At 39.7% G+C, this 18,017-nt stretch overlaps 1 pseudogene; it reads left to right on the forward strand.

The window, feature by feature from the left end:
- The first annotated feature begins 1,012 nt into the window (after positions 1 to 1,012).
- The window catches only part of LOC121274136, a 75,969-nt pseudogene continuing 58,964 nt past the window's right edge, over positions 1,013 to 18,017 (forward strand).

The raw sequence follows: 18,017 nt of genomic DNA on the forward strand, positions 1-18,017 counted from the left end.
AAGTAGTTGAACTCCAATTTTCACATTTATTTTGCTGAAGAAATCGTATCAGAATGCTGAAGAGGGAAGGAGCACTCAGAAATCCATTTAGATAGGATATTTATTTGCATAATATGCAATGTCTGTACTATCTGCACCCCCCCCCCCCCCCCCCCCCCCCCCCCCCCCCCCCCCCCCCCCCCCCCCCAGCCCTGCCAGCCAGCCCAGTACAGAGCACTGGAAAGCTGATCACTCCTTGTCTGACAAGGAGCACTGAATATTTTCTTACAAATGTGTCAATTAGACCATAAAGCTCACATCAGGTTTTTTCCCCTCCAAATGAGTCACTTTATCTAACCCCCTTCCCCAATTGTTTCTTGTACCCTTCAATTACTTTTTGCAGGCAAGTTTTATAGACTCTGCTTCAGGCCTGTTATGCAGAGAATTCTGTATTCTAGTAACCAACTCTGTAAAATAAAACAGAACCCCAGCCCCTAGTGATCCTTCTAGATCCTAAGGATCAGACTGCTCAGTTATCAATAGTGCCCTTCAACATGTTGGAGTCAGCTTGTCACATGTGCCTCACAGGAGCAACTTGGTTGCAACCTTCCAACATAGTGTATCATTTTGGAGCCCAAGTGTCTCAATAGCACCATACCCTCACCCCACCACTGGAAATTAATCACCCATTGATCATTAACCAAGAGTCATTCAAACTCAAACATTAATTGTATCCCTCTCAGCAGATGCTGTCAGACCTGCTGAGTTTTTACATGTATCTTTGTTTTTGTTCACCTTTTGATTAAGTTAGGCTGATGGCAAATGTCAGCTGGTTTAAAATAATTGAAAATAATTGTTTATTTGTAATGGTTCTTTAACGATCATGCCTGTCTATAAGGAATGCCTGAAGTCTGCGTGGCTCAAAAGTCCTCTGCTATAAGTGCAGTATTTAGTCTGCAACAGGATTGTCTTTGCAGATCCAACTTGTGCAGTAATTTCACCTGATATTAATTTTGGGAATTTTTTATTTCAGATTTTATCAACACAGTTGTTCCAGGCTCATGGCTTTCGTAATGGATCTCGGAGATCTGTTAGCACAATGTTTAAGGTAACCTGGTTGTATTGTTCTGTAGTACCTTGCAACAAATCGATTCTTGTAACTCTGCAGTAATGACGTCTCATTTTTAATGCAGTGCAGATATCAGCACTTGAGTCATTTTTTTATTATATTCATCAATGGGAATTGGGTGTTGCTGGTGAGCCACTTTGAACCACTGCAGTCCATGTGGTGTAGGTACACCCACAGTACTGTTAGGGAGGGAGTTCCAGAGTGAACTGACAATTGAAAGAAGAACGGCAATCGACTGGGTAGGAAGCGGCTTTGTTAATGCTGGTGCCAAGGTCAATGCCAGATAGTCTGGCCAGTTTTATTTTTCTTGAGTTTTCTGCATTGATTTGATACAACTGCCTACGCTGGCTTGGCAGGCCATTTCAGAGCACAGTTAAGGGTCAACCACATTGCAGTGTATCTGGAGTGACAGGTAGACTAGATCAGGTAAGGACAGCAGATTTTCTTTCCTAAAGGACACTAGTGTAGTAGATGGGATTTTACAATAGTCCAAGTATGATCATCATTTACTGATATTAGGGCCATAATTTTACTCGGGGTCGGATGCGCACTTGACCCGACCGAACATAAAATATTGTCAAATAATGGCGGGCGTGCTCACACTAAATTTCGCAGTCGGTGGGCATGCGCATGAATCAGATCTGCAGCTGCTGGTATGTGAGGGGCCAATTAAGGCCATTAACAAGCCAATAAAGTGATTTTACACTGCCTATGCCTTTTTAGCTCGTTGCACAGGCAAAAAGGGTGGGCGGAAATCACGTCTTAATCATTTCATCATCCATGGGCTGGATAAAAGGCAGCACTTCCTCTGTCATTGCCAATTTGTCATTGCCAGTTTGTTGCTGTGAGTACAGAGCTGTCCCAGACTTCCTTTGCATCTCATTTGATTGGCAAGCCTGCCGTAAAGTGTCTCAGGCCCTCACCTTCCCTGGAAGGTTCCCCTGAGTATTGCAGCATTGCGCTCTTTCATTTTCAAGGCAATGCTCCATGAATCCCATTTAATGGGGATAGTGTATTCCACTGGGGGAATCTCCTCTGAAGAGGAAGAGAGGGGCGGGGGGGGGGGGAGAGGAGGCCAGGTGAGTGCAGGCAGCATCCCAAGGTTAGACCTTTAACAGGAGAGGTACAGGGCCAGCAGGGAGGCTCAGGTGGGAGGGCATGCTGAAGACACCACTACCCAGTGGCTAGAATGTTCAGGCAGCGCTCCAACTACCTCCAGATGTCTGAGGTCCAGTGCTGCAGGAGGCTCTGCCTCTCCAGAGACACTGACAGCAATATGTCACAAGATAGGTCCAGAAATCACCCACAACTGTTTGGGCGGGTGCCCCATGCCAGTGGCTTTGAAGGTCAGTGGCCTTCAACTTCTATGCCTTTGGTTCGTTTTGGGGCTCAGTGGGGGATCTGAGGCGTGTCTCGATCAGCTGCACACATTGCGTCAAGCTTATGACTGATGCTATCTTTAGACACATCTACACATTCATCCAATTTGGGACAGAGTAGGTGAGCCAGGCAGAGAGAGCACAAGGCTTTGCTGCAATGGTTGGGTTCGCCTGCATTCAGGGTGTAATAGATTGCACTCACATGGCCATCAAGGCACCAGTAGGTGAGCCGGGAGCTTTCATAAAAAGAAAGGGGTTCCACTCGATGTGGTCAGTGTCCTGACAACAGGACAAAGATTCTCCAAGTTTGTGCCCGTTACCCTGGAGCTCTCACGATGCTTACATCTTGCGGCACACTCAGGTACCAAAGGTATTTGTAGCTCCTGCACAAAGAATTATTCAGGATAGATTTAGTCTAGCAACAATTTTTCAGGATAGAATTAGTAGTCACATGGAAAAATGTGTTGGAGGAAGAGCCAGCATGGATTTCTGAGGGGAGATTGTGTTTAACTAACTTGCTGGAGATTTTTGAAGAGGTAACAGAAAAGGTTGATGAGGGTAATGATGTTGATGAGGTGTATATGGTTTTCCAAAAGGCATTTGATACAGTACCACTCAGACTTGAGAAAAGTTATTGCTCATGGTATAAAAGGGACAATGGCAACACTGATACAAAATTGGCTGAAAAATAGGAAACAGTGTAATGGTCAGTGGATATTTTTCGGGATGGAGGAAGGTTTGTGGGGAGTTCCTCGGGTTGGTATTAGGACCCTTGCTTTTCCTGCCATATATTAATGATCTAGATCTTGGTGTACAGGGGACAATTTCAAAGTTTGCAGATGATATGAAGCTTGGGAGTGTTGTAAACTGCGAGGAGGACGGTGTGGAACTTCAAGAGGACGTAGACAAGTTGATGGAGTGACCAGATTAGGTGGCAGATGAAGTTCAATGCGGAGAAGTGTGAGGTGATGCGTTTTGGTAGGAAGAACATGGACAGACAAGAATCATACCCCTTATTAAGGGGATGCAGGAGAAAGACCTGCGTGTATATGTGTATAGATCATTGAAGGTGGCAGGACAGGTGGAAAGAGCAGTTATTAAAGCATTTAGTATTCTGGGCTTTATTAATAAGGGCATAGTGCAAGAGCAAGGAGGTTATGCTGAATTTAAATAAGCTGCTTGTTACACCACAGCTGGAGTATTGTGTACAGTTCTGGGCACCACACTATAGGAAAGATGTGAACCCATTGGAGAGAATGCAGAAGACATTTACGAGAATGGTTCCAGGGATGAGAATCTTCAGCTATGAGGATAGGTTGGAACTGTTCTCCTTGGAGAGGATGAGTCCAAGAGGAGATTTGATAGAGATGTTCAAAATCATGAGGGGCTAGGCAGAGTGAATAAGGAGAAGCTGTTCCTGCTTGTAAAAGGATCAAGAACAAGAAGGCACAGATGTAAAGTGATTTGCAAACGTGACATGAGAAAATACTTTTTCATGAGTGGTATGGGTCTGGAATGCACTGCCTGGAAGTATGGTGGAGGCAGGTTCAATCGAGGCATTCAATAGGACATTAGATCTATTTTTGAATAGAAACAATGTGCAGGGGAAAAGGCAGGGCAATGGCACTAGGTCATAATGCTCGTTTGGAGAGCTGGAGTAGACACGATGGGCTAAATAGCCTCCTGTGCCAGTGAAATTCTGTGGATGGATGCCACCTGGATGACAAGGGCTAGCCCTTGAACAGGTGGCCGATGAACCCACTCTGTCACCCAAGAACTGACACCGAGGAGAGATACAACAGGAGTCATGCTTCCACAAGGACAGTGGTGGAGAGGACAACGGGCTGCTGAAGATGTGCTTCAGATGCCTGGACCGATCGGGGTGCATTGCAGTATCCTCCAGAGTGTGCCTCCCTTATAATTGTCAAAAGCTGTGTCCTAAACAACCTGGTTCTGGCAAGAGGGAACCCATTGGAGGCTGAGGAAAATGAGGCAGCTCCACAAGCTGGGGAGGATGACTCGAGTGATGGATCAGGGGAAAAGCCTGGAGAGGTACAGGGTGAGGACCTCTAGGCAGAGGACAGGAACCATGGAGGCAGGGACACCGGGGATGCTCTGATCCAGCCAATATTCAGCTGGGTATCCAAGGCATCGATGCCTCGTCAAGCCAATGGCACTGTCTCCTTTGCTAACAATCAATAAATAAGAACCCAAACCAGTATGCCAGCACCATATAACATCACACAGCCTGTGCTGCATCTGGCTCCTATTCAAACCATCCAGCCAACTCAGCCCATTTAAGTCTTCACATGAACATAGAGAATGAGCAGTGTCCATCCTTAACACAAAACGTCAAAATAATTAATGCAAATAATGTCACCCGTGACACCCCCATTGTGCTCAAGGTGCCTTCAACTTGCACCTGTGGGGTGCTGCATTTTGGCCCCCCTGCCTGCCTGTCAGTGGCATTGGAGGCAGCCTGCTGGCTCTGTCCTTTTGGACAAGGCTTGGCGGTCATCCTCTGGCTTCCAGAGCCTGAGCAGGCTCTGCCAGGGAGGGTGCATCCAGCCCCATAGCTGGGCACTCCTCAGTTGTTGCACCATCAGATGCAGCGGTCACTGGCAGATGGGTGGAGGAGCTGGTGCCCTCGTCCAGAGCACCCTGAGAAGCTCATGGAGACCGGGCAGCTTATCTGCCAGCGTGTGGTGTTTGCATCACTCTGCTCACCACTGATGGACGGGCACCCAGCAGAGAGACTAGGTGCCTCATCCATCTCTCTCACTGGCAGTGACCTCCTGAGGCTGTGCACTGGTGCTAAAGGTCAACGCAGAACTTATGCTCCACATTGACTCCTCCATGATGGAGACCACAGCACACAGACCCTCATGGATCTCCACCAGATCTCCCCATGCATCCTGCTAGACATCCAGTATCTGTCACCTGATGGATGACCCCAGAGGCTCGTCATCTGCATCGAGCGCAGCATGGTCCTGTTTTCCAGCTGTGCTCACTGTTGGCTCCCTGGGACCTCTCTGCCTCTGCCAGCTCCTCCGAGTGGGGTGTGCATTACCCATGCAGCTGAAGCCCACCGACATGAGTATCTGTGCTGATGCCTGGTTCAGAGAGACAGTAGGGCCCTGGTGCAGATGTGCTCTCATCCTTGGAGCTTAATGGGGGGATCCTCAGGGTCACAGGTGGTTCCTGTGGATGATGCATCTGTGGGAGGAAGGCAAAAGCTCAGTACGTTCAATCATCATAGTCGCTATGCATGCTAGGCAGGCTGAGGAGACAGTGGAGACCTGCATGGTGCCATCTGCATTGGAGCTTCAGTGGGCTCTGGCTGCAACAATTGTTTCTGTTGCAAGGAGCCTGTTTTCAGTACCCACCACACAAACATGTCACCTGCACTTCTAACTTCATCCGAGACCAGCTTCAGTGCATGGCTTTTGTACTTTGAGGGTGCACAGATTTGGCACTCTTCCACCTTTTCTACAGCACTCTGTGGTGTTATGACTGCTCTCCTCCTGACAGGGAAAAACTGCCTCCATTATTGCTTTGTCTCCCTAAAGGTCCTTTTTCTCTCTGTCTTTTTCTCTCTGTCTTTTTCTCTCTGTCTTTTTCTCTCTGTCTTTTTCTCTCTGTCTTTTTCTCTCTGTCTTTTTCTCTCTGTCTTTTTCTCTCTGTCTTTTTCTCTCTGTCTTTTTCTCTCTGTCTTTTTCTCTCTGTCTTTTTCTCTCTGTCTTTTTCTCTCTGTCTTTTTCTCTCTGTCTTTTTCTCTCTGTCTTTTTCTCTCTGTCTTTTTCTCTCTGTCTTTTTCTCTCTGTCTTTTTCTCTCTGTCTTTTTCTCTCTGTCTTTTTCTCTCTGTCTTTTTCTCTCTGTCTTTTTCTCTCTGTCTTTTTCTCTCTGTCTTTTTCTCTCTGTCTTTTTCTCTCTGTCTTTTTCTCTCTGTCTTTTTCTCTCTGTCTTTTTCTCTCTGTCTTTTTCTCTCTGTCTTTTTCTCTCTGTCTTTTTCTCTCTGTCTTTTTCTCTCTGTCTTTTTCTCTCTGTCTTTTTCTCTCTGTCTTTTTCTCTCTGTCTTTTTCTCTCTGTCTTTTTCTCTCTGTCTTTTTCTCTCTGTCTTTTTCTCTCTGTCTTTTTCTCTCTGTCTTTTTCTCTCTGTCTTTTTCTCTCTGTCTTTTTCTCTCTGTCTTTTTCTCTCTGTCTTTTTCTCTCTGTCTTTTTCTCTCTGTCTTTTTCTCTCTGTCTTTTTCTCTCTGTCTTTTTCTCTCTGTCTTTTTCTCTCTGTCTTTTTCTCTCTGTCTTTTTCTCTCTGTCTTTTTCTCTCTGTCTTTTTCTCTCTGTCTTTTTCTCTCTGTCTTTTTCTCTCTGTCTTTTTCTCTCTGTCTTTTTCTCTCTGTCTTTTTCTCTCTGTCTTTTTCTCTCTGTCTTTTTCTCTCTGTCTTTTTCTCTCTGTCTTTTTCTCTCTGTCTTTTTCTCTCTGTCTTTTTCTCTCTGTCTTTTTCTCTCTGTCTTTTTCTCTCTGTCTTTTTCTCTCTGTCTTTTTCTCTCTGTCTTTTTCTCTCTGTCTTTTTCTCTCTGTCTTTTTCTCTCTGTCTTTTTCTCTCTGTCTTTTTCTCTCTGTCTTTTTCTCTCTGTCTTTTTCTCTCTGTCTTTTTCTCTCTGTCTTTTTCTCTCTGTCTTTTTCTCTCTGTCTTTTTCTCTCTGTCTTTTTCTCTCTGTCTTTTTCTCTCTGTCTTTTTCTCTCTGTCTTTTTCTCTCTGTCTTTTTCTCTCTGTCTTTTTCTCTCTGTCTTTTTCTCTCTGTCTTTTTCTCTCTGTCTTTTTCTCTCTGTCTTTTTCTCTCTGTCTTTTTCTCTCTGTCTTTTTCTCTCTGTCTTTTTCTCTCTGTCTTTTTCTCTCTGTCTTTTTCTCTCTGTCTTTTTCTCTCTGTCTTTTTCTCTCTGTCTTTTTCTCTCTGTCTTTTTCTCTCTGTCTTTTTCTCTCTGTCTTTTTCTCTCTGTCTTTTTCTCTCTGTCTTTTTCTCTCTGTCTTTTTCTCTCTGTCTTTTTCTCTCTGTCTTTTTCTCTCTGTCTTTTTCTCTCTGTCTTTTTCTCTCTGTCTTTTTCTCTCTGTCTTTTTCTCTCTGTCTTTTTCTCTCTGTCTTTTTCTCTCTGTCTTTTTCTCTCTGTCTTTTTCTCTCTGTCTTTTTCTCTCTGTCTTTTTCTCTCTGTCTTTTTCTCTCTGTCTTTTTCTCTCTGTCTTTTTCTCTCTGTCTTTTTCTCTCTGTCTTTTTCTCTCTGTCTTTTTCTCTCTGTCTTTTTCTCTCTGTCTTTTTCTCTCTGTCTTTTTCTCTCTGTCTTTTTCTCTCTGTCTTTTTCTCTCTGTCTTTTTCTCTCTGTCTTTTTCTCTCTGTCTTTTTCTCTCTGTCTTTTTCTCTCTGTCTTTTTCTCTCTGTCTTTTTCTCTCTGTCTTTTTCTCTCTGTCTTTTTCTCTCTGTCTTTTTCTCTCTGTCTTTTTCTCTCTGTCTTTTTCTCTCTGTCTTTTTCTCTCTGTCTTTTTCTCTCTGTCTTTTTCTCTCTGTCTTTTTCTCTCTGTCTTTTTCTCTCTGTCTTTTTCTCTCTGTCTTTTTCTCTCTGTCTTTTTCTCTCTGTCTTTTTCTCTCTGTCTTTTTCTCTCTGTCTTTTTCTCTCTGTCTTTTTCTCTCTGTCTTTTTCTCTCTGTCTTTTTCTCTCTGTCTTTTTCTCTCTGTCTTTTTCTCTCTGTCTTTTTCTCTCTGTCTTTTTCTCTCTGTCTTTTTCTCTCTGTCTTTTTCTCTCTGTCTTTTTCTCTCTGTCTTTTTCTCTCTGTCTTTTTCTCTCTGTCTTTTTCTCTCTGTCTTTTTCTCTCTGTCTTTTTCTCTCTGTCTTTTTCTCTCTGTCTTTTTCTCTCTGTCTTTTTCTCTCTGTCTTTTTCTCTCTGTCTTTTTCTCTCTGTCTTTTTCTCTCTGTCTTTTTCTCTCTGTCTTTTTCTCTCTGTCTTTTTCTCTCTGTCTTTTTCTCTCTGTCTTTTTCTCTCTGTCTTTTTCTCTCTGTCTTTTTCTCTCTGTCTTTTTCTCTCTGTCTTTTTCTCTCTGTCTTTTTCTCTCTGTCTTTTTCTCTCTGTCTTTTTCTCTCTGTCTTTTTCTCTCTGTCTTTTTCTCTCTGTCTTTTTCTCTCTGTCTTTTTCTCTCTGTCTTTTTCTCTCTGTCTTTTTCTCTCTGTCTTTTTCTCTCTGTCTTTTTCTCTCTGTCTTTTTCTCTCTGTCTTTTTCTCTCTGTCTTTTTCTCTCTGTCTTTTTCTCTCTGTCTTTTTCTCTCTGTCTTTTTCTCTCTGTCTTTTTCTCTCTGTCTTTTTCTCTCTGTCTTTTTCTCTCTGTCTTTTTCTCTCTGTCTTTTTCTCTCTGTCTTTTTCTCTCTGTCTTTTTCTCTCTGTCTTTTTCTCTCTGTCTTTTTCTCTCTGTCTTTTTCTCTCTGTCTTTTTCTCTCTGTCTTTTTCTCTCTGTCTTTTTCTCTCTGTCTTTTTCTCTCTGTCTTTTTCTCTCTGTCTTTTTCTCTCTGTCTTTTTCTCTCTGTCTTTTTCTCTCTGTCTTTTTCTCTCTGTCTTTTTCTCTCTGTCTTTTTCTCTCTGTCTTTTTCTCTCTGTCTTTTTCTCTCTGTCTTTTTCTCTCTGTCTTTTTCTCTCTGTCTTTTTCTCTCTGTCTTTTTCTCTCTGTCTTTTTCTCTCTGTCTTTTTCTCTCTGTCTTTTTCTCTCTGTCTTTTTCTCTCTGTCTTTTTCTCTCTGTCTTTTTCTCTCTGTCTTTTTCTCTCTGTCTTTTTCTCTCTGTCTTTTTCTCTCTGTCTTTTTCTCTCTGTCTTTTTCTCTCTGTCTTTTTCTCTCTGTCTTTTTCTCTCTGTCTTTTTCTCTCTGTCTTTTTCTCTCTGTCTTTTTCTCTCTGTCTTTTTCTCTCTGTCTTTTTCTCTCTGTCTTTTTCTCTCTGTCTTTTTCTCTCTGTCTTTTTCTCTCTGTCTTTTTCTCTCTGTCTTTTTCTCTCTGTCTTTTTCTCTCTGTCTTTTTCTCTCTGTCTTTTTCTCTCTGTCTTTTTCTCTCTGTCTTTTTCTCTCTGTCTTTTTCTCTCTGTCTTTTTCTCTCTGTCTTTTTCTCTCTGTCTTTTTCTCTCTGTCTTTTTCTCTCTGTCTTTTTCTCTCTGTCTTTTTCTCTCTGTCTTTTTCTCTCTGTCTTTTTCTCTCTGTCTTTTTCTCTCTGTCTTTTTCTCTCTGTCTTTTTCTCTCTGTCTTTTTCTCTCTGTCTTTTTCTCTCTGTCTTTTTCTCTCTGTCTTTTTCTCTCTGTCTTTTTCTCTCTGTCTTTTTCTCTCTGTCTTTTTCTCTCTGTCTTTTTCTCTCTGTCTTTTTCTCTCTGTCTTTTTCTCTCTGTCTTTTTCTCTCTGTCTTTTTCTCTCTGTCTTTTTCTCTCTGTCTTTTTCTCTCTGTCTTTTTCTCTCTGTCTTTTTCTCTCTGTCTTTTTCTCTCTGTCTTTTTCTCTCTGTCTTTTTCTCTCTGTCTTTTTCTCTCTGTCTTTTTCTCTCTGTCTTTTTCTCTCTGTCTTTTTCTCTCTGTCTTTTTCTCTCTGTCTTTTTCTCTCTGTCTTTTTCTCTCTGTCTTTTTCTCTCTGTCTTTTTCTCTCTGTCTTTTTCTCTCTGTCTTTTTCTCTCTGTCTTTTTCTCTCTGTCTTTTTCTCTCTGTCTTTTTCTCTCTGTCTTTTTCTCTCTGTCTTTTTCTCTCTGTCTTTTTCTCTCTGTCTTTTTCTCTCTGTCTTTTTCTCTCTGTCTTTTTCTCTCTGTCTTTTTCTCTCTGTCTTTTTCTCTCTGTCTTTTTCTCTCTGTCTTTTTCTCTCTGTCTTTTTCTCTCTGTCTTTTTCTCTCTGTCTTTTCTCTCTGTCTTTTTCTCTCTGTCTTTTTCTCTCTGTCTTTTTCTCTCTGTCTTTTTCTCTCTGTCTTTTTCTCTCTGTCTTTTTCTCTCTGTCTTTTTCTCTCTGTCTTTTTCTCTCTGTCTTTTTCTCTCTGTCTTTTTCTCTCTGTCTTTTTCTCTCTGTCTTTTTCTCTCTGTCTTTTTCTCTCTGTCTTTTTCTCTCTGTCTTTTTCTCTCTGTCTTTTTCTCTCTGTCTTTTTCTCTCTGTCTTTTTCTCTCTGTCTTTTTCTCTCTGTCTTTTTCTCTCTGTCTTTTTCTCTCTGTCTTTTTCTCTCTGTCTTTTTCTCTCTGTCTTTTTCTCTCTGTCTTTTTCTCTCTGTCTTTTTCTCTCTGTCTTTTTCTCTCTGTCTTTTTCTCTCTGTCTTTTTCTCTCTGTCTTTTTCTCTCTGTCTTTTTCTCTCTGTCTTTTTCTCTCTGTCTTTTTCTCTCTGTCTTTTTCTCTCTGTCTTTTTCTCTCTGTCTTTTTCTCTCTGTCTTTTTCTCTCTGTCTTTTTCTCTCTGTCTTTTTCTCTCTGTCTTTTTCTCTCTGTCTTTTTCTCTCTGTCTTTTTCTCTCTGTCTTTTTCTCTCTGTCTTTTTCTCTCTGTCTTTTTCTCTCTGTCTTTTTCTCTCTGTCTTTTTCTCTCTGTCTTTTTCTCTCTGTCTTTTTCTCTCTGTCTTTTTCTCTCTGTCTTTTTCTCTCTGTCTTTTTCTCTCTGTCTTTTTCTCTCTGTCTTTTTCTCTCTGTCTTTTTCTCTCTGTCTTTTTCTCTCTGTCTTTTTCTCTCTGTCTTTTTCTCTCTGTCTTTTTCTCTCTGTCTTTTTCTCTCTGTCTTTTTCTCTCTGTCTTTTTCTCTCTGTCTTTTTCTCTCTGTCTTTTTCTCTCTGTCTTTTTCTCTCTGTCTTTTTCTCTCTGTCTTTTTCTCTCTGTCTTTTTCTCTCTGTCTTTTTCTCTCTGTCTTTTTCTCTCTGTCTTTTTCTCTCTGTCTTTTTCTCTCTGTCTTTTTCTCTCTGTCTTTTTCTCTCTGTCTTTTTCTCTCTGTCTTTTTCTCTCTGTCTTTTTCTCTCTGTCTTTTTCTCTCTGTCTTTTTCTCTCTGTCTTTTTCTCTCTGTCTTTTTCTCTCTGTCTTTTTCTCTCTGTCTTTTTCTCTCTGTCTTTTTCTCTCTGTCTTTTTCTCTCTGTCTTTTTCTCTCTGTCTTTTTCTCTCTGTCTTTTTCTCTCTGTCTTTTTCTCTCTGTCTTTTTCTCTCTGTCTTTTTCTCTCTGTCTTTTTCTCTCTGTCTTTTTCTCTCTGTCTTTTTCTCTCTGTCTTTTTCTCTCTGTCTTTTTCTCTCTGTCTTTTTCTCTCTGTCTTTTTCTCTCTGTCTTTTTCTCTCTGTCTTTTTCTCTCTGTCTTTTTCTCTCTGTCTTTTTCTCTCTGTCTTTTTCTCTCTGTCTTTTTCTCTCTGTCTTTTTCTCTCTGTCTTTTTCTCTCTGTCTTTTTCTCTCTGTCTTTTTCTCTCTGTCTTTTTCTCTCTGTCTTTTTCTCTCTGTCTTTTTCTCTCTGTCTTTTTCTCTCTGTCTTTTTCTCTCTGTCTTTTTCTCTCTGTCTTTTTCTCTCTGTCTTTTTCTCTCTGTCTTTTTCTCTCTGTCTTTTTCTCTCTGTCTTTTTCTCTCTGTCTTTTTCTCTCTGTCTTTTTCTCTCTGTCTTTTTCTCTCTGTCTTTTTCTCTCTGTCTTTTTCTCTCTGTCTTTTTCTCTCTGTCTTTTTCTCTCTGTCTTTTTCTCTCTGTCTTTTTCTCTCTGTCTTTTTCTCTCTGTCTTTTTCTCTCTGTCTTTTTCTCTCTGTCTTTTTCTCTCTGTCTTTTTCTCTCTGTCTTTTTCTCTCTGTCTTTTTCTCTCTGTCTTTTTCTCTCTGTCTTTTTCTCTCTGTCTTTTTCTCTCTGTCTTTTTCTCTCTGTCTTTTTCTCTCTGTCTTTTTCTCTCTGTCTTTTTCTCTCTGTCTTTTTCTCTCTGTCTTTTTCTCTCTGTCTTTTTCTCTCTGTCTTTTTCTCTCTGTCTTTTTCTCTCTGTCTTTTTCTCTCTGTCTTTTTCTCTCTGTCTTTTTCTCTCTGTCTTTTTCTCTCTGTCTTTTTCTCTCTGTCTTTTTCTCTCTGTCTTTTTCTCTCTGTCTTTTTCTCTCTGTCTTTTTCTCTCTGTCTTTTTCTCTCTGTCTTTTTCTCTCTGTCTTTTTCTCTCTGTCTTTTTCTCTCTGTCTTTTTCTCTCTGTCTTTTTCTCTCTGTCTTTTTCTCTCTGTCTTTTTCTCTCTGTCTTTTTCTCTCTGTCTTTTTCTCTCTGTCTTTTTCTCTCTGTCTTTTTCTCTCTGTCTTTTTCTCTCTGTCTTTTTCTCTCTGTCTTTTTCTCTCTGTCTTTTTCTCTCTGTCTTTTTCTCTCTGTCTTTTTCTCTCTGTCTTTTTCTCTCTGTCTTTTTCTCTCTGTCTTTTTCTCTCTGTCTTTTTCTCTCTGTCTTTTTCTCTCTGTCTTTTTCTCTCTGTCTTTTTCTCTCTGTCTTTTTCTCTCTGTCTTTTTCTCTCTGTCTTTTTCTCTCTGTCTTTTTCTCTCTGTCTTTTTCTCTCTGTCTTTTTCTCTCTGTCTTTTTCTCTCTGTCTTTTTCTCTCTGTCTTTTTCTCTCTGTCTTTTTCTCTCTGTCTTTTTCTCTCTGTCTTTTTCTCTCTGTCTTTTTCTCTCTGTCTTTTTCTCTCTGTCTTTTTCTCTCTGTCTTTTTCTCTCTGTCTTTTTCTCTCTGTCTTTTTCTCTCTGTCTTTTTCTCTCTGTCTTTTTCTCTCTGTCTTTTTCTCTCTGTCTTTTTCTCTCTGTCTTTTTCTCTCTGTCTTTTTCTCTCTGTCTTTTTCTCTCTGTCTTTTTCTCTCTGTCTTTTTCTCTCTGTCTTTTTCTCTCTGTCTTTTTCTCTCTGTCTTTTTCTCTCTGTCTTTTTCTCTCTGTCTTTTTCTCTCTGTCTTTTTCTCTCTGTCTTTTTCTCTCTGTCTTTTTCTCTCTGTCTTTTTCTCTCTGTCTTTTTCTCTCTGTCTTTTTCTCTCTGTCTTTTTCTCTCTGTCTTTTTCTCTCTGTCTTTTTCTCTCTGTCTTTTTCTCTCTGTCTTTTTCTCTCTGTCTTTTTCTCTCTGTCTTTTTCTCTCTGTCTTTTTCTCTCTGTCTTTTTCTCTCTGTCTTTTTCTCTCTGTCTTTTTCTCTCTGTCTTTTTCTCTCTGTCTTTTTCTCTCTGTCTTTTTCTCTCTGTCTTTTTCTCTCTGTCTTTTTCTCTCTGTCTTTTTCTCTCTGTCTTTTTCTCTCTGTCTTTTTCTCTCTGTCTTTTTCTCTCTGTCTTTTTCTCTCTGTCTTTTTCTCTCTGTCTTTTTCTCTCTGTCTTTTTCTCTCTGTCTTTTTCTCTCTGTCTTTTTCTCTCTGTCTTTTTCTCTCTGTCTTTTTCTCTCTGTCTTTTTCTCTCTGTCTTTTTCTCTCTGTCTTTTTCTCTCTGTCTTTTTCTCTCTGTCTTTTTCTCTCTGTCTTTTTCTCTCTGTCTTTTTCTCTCTGTCTTTTTCTCTCTGTCTTTTTCTCTCTGTCTTTTTCTCTCTGTCTTTTTCTCTCTGTCTTTTTCTCTCTGTCTTTTTCTCTCTGTCTTTTTCTCTCTGTCTTTTTCTCTCTGTCTTTTTCTCTCTGTCTTTTTCTCTCTGTCTTTTTCTCTCTGTCTTTTTCTCTCTGTCTTTTTCTCTCTGTCTTTTTCTCTCTGTCTTTTTCTCTCTGTCTTTTTCTCTCTGTCTTTTTCTCTCTGTCTTTTTCTCTCTGTCTTTTTCTCTCTGTCTTTTTCTCTCTGTCTTTTTCTCTCTGTCTTTTTCTCTCTGTCTTTTTCTCTCTGTCTTTTTCTCTCTGTCTTTTTCTCTCTGTCTTTTTCTCTCTGTCTTTTTCTCTCTGTCTTTTTCTCTCTGTCTTTTTCTCTCTGTCTTTTTCTCTCTGTCTTTTTCTCTCTGTCTTTTTCTCTCTGTCTTTTTCTCTCTGTCTTTTTCTCTCTGTCTTTTTCTCTCTGTCTTTTTCTCTCTGTCTTTTTCTCTCTGTCTTTTTCTCTCTGTCTTTTTTCTCTTTTTTTCTCTCTGTCTTTTTCTCTCTGTCTTTTTCTCTCTGTCTTTTTCTCTCTGTCTTTTTCTCTCTGTCTTTTTCTCTCTGTCTTTTTCTCTCTGTCTTTTTCTCTCTGTCTTTTTCTCTCTGTCTTTTTCTCTCTGTCTTTTTCTCTCTGTCTTTTTCTCTCTGTCTTTTTCTCTCTGTCTTTTTCTCTCTGTCTTTTTCTCTCTGTCTTTTTCTCTCTGTCTTTTTCTCTCTGTCTTTTTCTCTCTGTCTTTTTCTCTCTGTCTTTTTCTCTCTGTCTTTTTCTCTCTGTCTTTTTCTCTCTGTCTTTTTCTCTCTGTCTTTTTCTCTCTGTCTTTTTCTCTCTGTCTTTTTCTCTCTGTCTTTTTCTCTCTGTCTTTTTCTCTCTGTCTTTTTCTCTCTGTCTTTTTCTCTCTGTCTTTTTCTCTCTGTCTTTTTCTCTCTGTCTTTTTCTCTCTGTCTTTTTCTCTCTGTCTTTTTCTCTCTGTCTTTTTCTCTCTGTCTTTTTCTCTCTGTCTTTTTCTCTCTGTCTTTTTCTCTCTGTCTTTTTCTCTCTGTCTTTTTCTCTCTGTCTTTTTCTCTCTGTCTTTTTCTCTCTGTCTTTTTCTCTCTGTCTTTTTCTCTCTGTCTTTTTCTCTCTGTCTTTTTCTCTCTGTCTTTTTCTCTCTGTCTTTTTCTCTCTGTCTTTTTCTCTCTGTCTTTTTCTCTCTGTCTTTTTCTCTCTGTCTTTTTCTCTCTGTCTTTTTCTCTCTGTCTTTTTCTCTCTGTCTTTTTCTCTCTGTCTTTTTCTCTCTGTCTTTTTCTCTCTGTCTTTTTCTCTCTGTCTTTTTCTCTCTGTCTTTTTCTCTCTGTCTTTTTCTCTCTGTCTTTTTCTCTCTGTCTTTTTCTCTCTGTCTTTTTCTCTCTGTCTTTTTCTCTCTGTCTTTTTCTCTCTGTCTTTTTCTCTCTGTCTTTTTCTCTCTGTCTTTTTCTCTCTGTCTTTTTCTCTCTGTCTTTTTCTCTCTGTCTTTTTCTCTCTGTCTTTTTCTCTCTGTCTTTTTCTCTCTGTCTTTTTCTCTCTGTCTTTTTCTCTCTGTCTTTTTCTCTCTGTCTTTTTCTCTCTGTCTTTTTCTCTCTGTCTTTTTCTCTCTGTCTTTTTCTCTCTGTCTTTTTCTCTCTGTCTTTTTCTCTCTGTCTTTTTCTCTCTGTCTTTTTCTCTCTGTCTTTTTCTCTCTGTCTTTTTCTCTCTGTCTTTTTCTCTCTGTCTTTTTCTCTCTGTCTTTTTCTCTCTGTCTTTTTCTCTCTGTCTTTTTCTCTCTGTCTTTTTCTCTCTGTCTTTTTCTCTCTGTCTTTTTCTCTCTGTCTTTTTCTCTCTGTCTTTTTCTCTCTGTCTTTTTCTCTCTGTCTTTTTCTCTCTGTCTTTTTCTCTCTGTCTTTTTCTCTCTGTCTTTTTCTCTCTGTCTTTTTCTCTCTGTCTTTTTCTCTCTGTCTTTTTCTCTCTGTCTTTTTCTCTCTGTCTTTTTCTCTCTGTCTTTTTCTCTCTGTCTTTTTCTCTCTGTCTTTTTCTCTCTGTCTTTTTCTCTCTGTCTTTTTCTCTCTGTCTTTTTCTCTCTGTCTTTTTCTCTCTGTCTTTTTCTCTCTGTCTTTTTCTCTCTGTCTTTTTCTCTCTGTCTTTTTCTCTCTGTCTTTTTCTCTCTGTCTTTTTCTCTCTGTCTTTTTCTCTCTGTCTTTTTCTCTCTGTCTTTTTCTCTCTGTCTTTTTCTCTCTGTCTTTTTCTCTCTGTCTTTTTCTCTCTGTCTTTTTCTCTCTGTCTTTTTCTCTCTGTCTTTTTCTCTCTGTCTTTTTCTCTCTGTCTTTTTCTCTCTGTCTTTTTCTCTCTGTCTTTTTCTCTCTGTCTTTTTCTCTCTGTCTTTTTCTCTCTGTCTTTTTCTCTCTGTCTTTTTCTCTCTGTCTTTTTCTCTCTGTCTTTTTCTCTCTGTCTTTTTCTCTCTGTCTTTTTCTCTCTGTCTTTTTCTCTCTGTCTTTTTCTCTCTGTCTTTTTCTCTCTGTCTTTTTCTCTCTGTCTTTTTCTCTCTGTCTTTTTCTCTCTGTCTTTTTCTCTCTGTCTTTTTCTCTCTGTCTTTTTCTCTCTGTCTTTTTCTCTCTGTCTTTTTCTCTCTGTCTTTTTCTCTCTGTCTTTTTCTCTCTGTCTTTTTCTCTCTGTCTTTTTCTCTCTGTCTTTTTCTCTCTGTCTTTTTCTCTCTGTCTTTTTCTCTCTGTCTTTTTCTCTCTGTCTTTTTCTCTCTGTCTTTTTCTCTCTGTCTTTTTCTCTCTGTCTTTTTCTCTCTGTCTTTTTCTCTCTGTCTTTTTCTCTCTGTCTTTTTCTCTCTGTCTTTTTCTCTCTGTCTTTTTCTCTCTGTCTTTTTCTCTCTGTCTTTTTCTCTCTGTCTTTTTCTCTCTGTCTTTTTCTCTCTGTCTTTTTCTCTCTGTCTTTTTCTCTCTGTCTTTTTCTCTCTGTCTTTTTCTCTCTGTCTTTTTCTCTCTGTCTTTTTCTCTCTGTCTTTTTCTCTCTGTCTTTTTCTCTCTGTCTTTTTCTCTCTGTCTTTTTCTCTCTGTCTTTTTCTCTCTGTCTTTTTCTCTCTGTCTTTTTCTCTCTGTCTTTTTCTCTCTGTCTTTTTCTCTCTGTCTTTTTCTCTCTGTCTTTTTCTCTCTGTCTTTTTCTCTCTGTCTTTTTCTCTCTGTCTTTTTCTCTCTGTCTTTTTCTCTCTGTCTTTTTCTCTCTGTCTTTTTCTCTCTGTCTTTTTCTCTCTGTCTTTTTCTCTCTGTCTTTTTCTCTCTGTCTTTTTCTCTCTGTCTTTTTCTCTCTGTCTTTTTCTCTCTGTCTTTTTCTCTCTGTCTTTTTCTCTCTGTCTTTTTCTCTCTGTCTTTTTCTCTCTGTCTTTTTCTCTCTGTCTTTTTCTCTCTGTCTTTTTCTCTCTGTCTTTTTCTCTCTGTCTTTTTCTCTCTGTCTTTTTCTCTCTGTCTTTTTCTCTCTGTCTTTTTCTCTCTGTCTTTTTCTCTCTGTCTTTTTCTCTCTGTCTTTTTCTCTCTGTCTTTTTCTCTCTGTCTTTTTCTCTCTGTCTTTTTCTCTCTGTCTTTTTCTCTCTGTCTTTTTCTCTCTGTCTTTTTCTCTCTGTCTTTTTCTCTCTGTCTTTTTCTCTCTGTCTTTTTCTCTCTGTCTTTTTCTCTCTGTCTTTTTCTCTCTGTCTTTTTCTCTCTGTCTTTTTCTCTCTGTCTTTTTCTCTCTGTCTTTTTCTCTCTGTCTTTTTCTCTCTGTCTTTTTCTCTCTGTCTTTTTCTCTCTGTCTTTTTCTCTCTGTCTTTTTCTCTCTGTCTTTTTCTCTCTGTCTTTTTCTCTCTGTCTTTTTCTCTCTGTCTTTTTCTCTCTGTCTTTTTCTCTCTGTCTTTTTCTCTCTGTCTTTTTCTCTCTGTCTTTTTCTCTCTGTCTTTTTCTCTCTGTCTTTTTCTCTCTGTCTTTTTCTCTCTGTCTTTTTCTCTCTGTCTTTTTCTCTCTGTCTTTTT

Source organism: Carcharodon carcharias, assembly GCF_017639515.1.
Source record: "Carcharodon carcharias isolate sCarCar2 chromosome 31 unlocalized genomic scaffold, sCarCar2.pri SUPER_31_unloc_1, whole genome shotgun sequence".
Lineage (NCBI taxonomy): Eukaryota > Metazoa > Chordata > Chondrichthyes > Lamniformes > Lamnidae > Carcharodon > Carcharodon carcharias.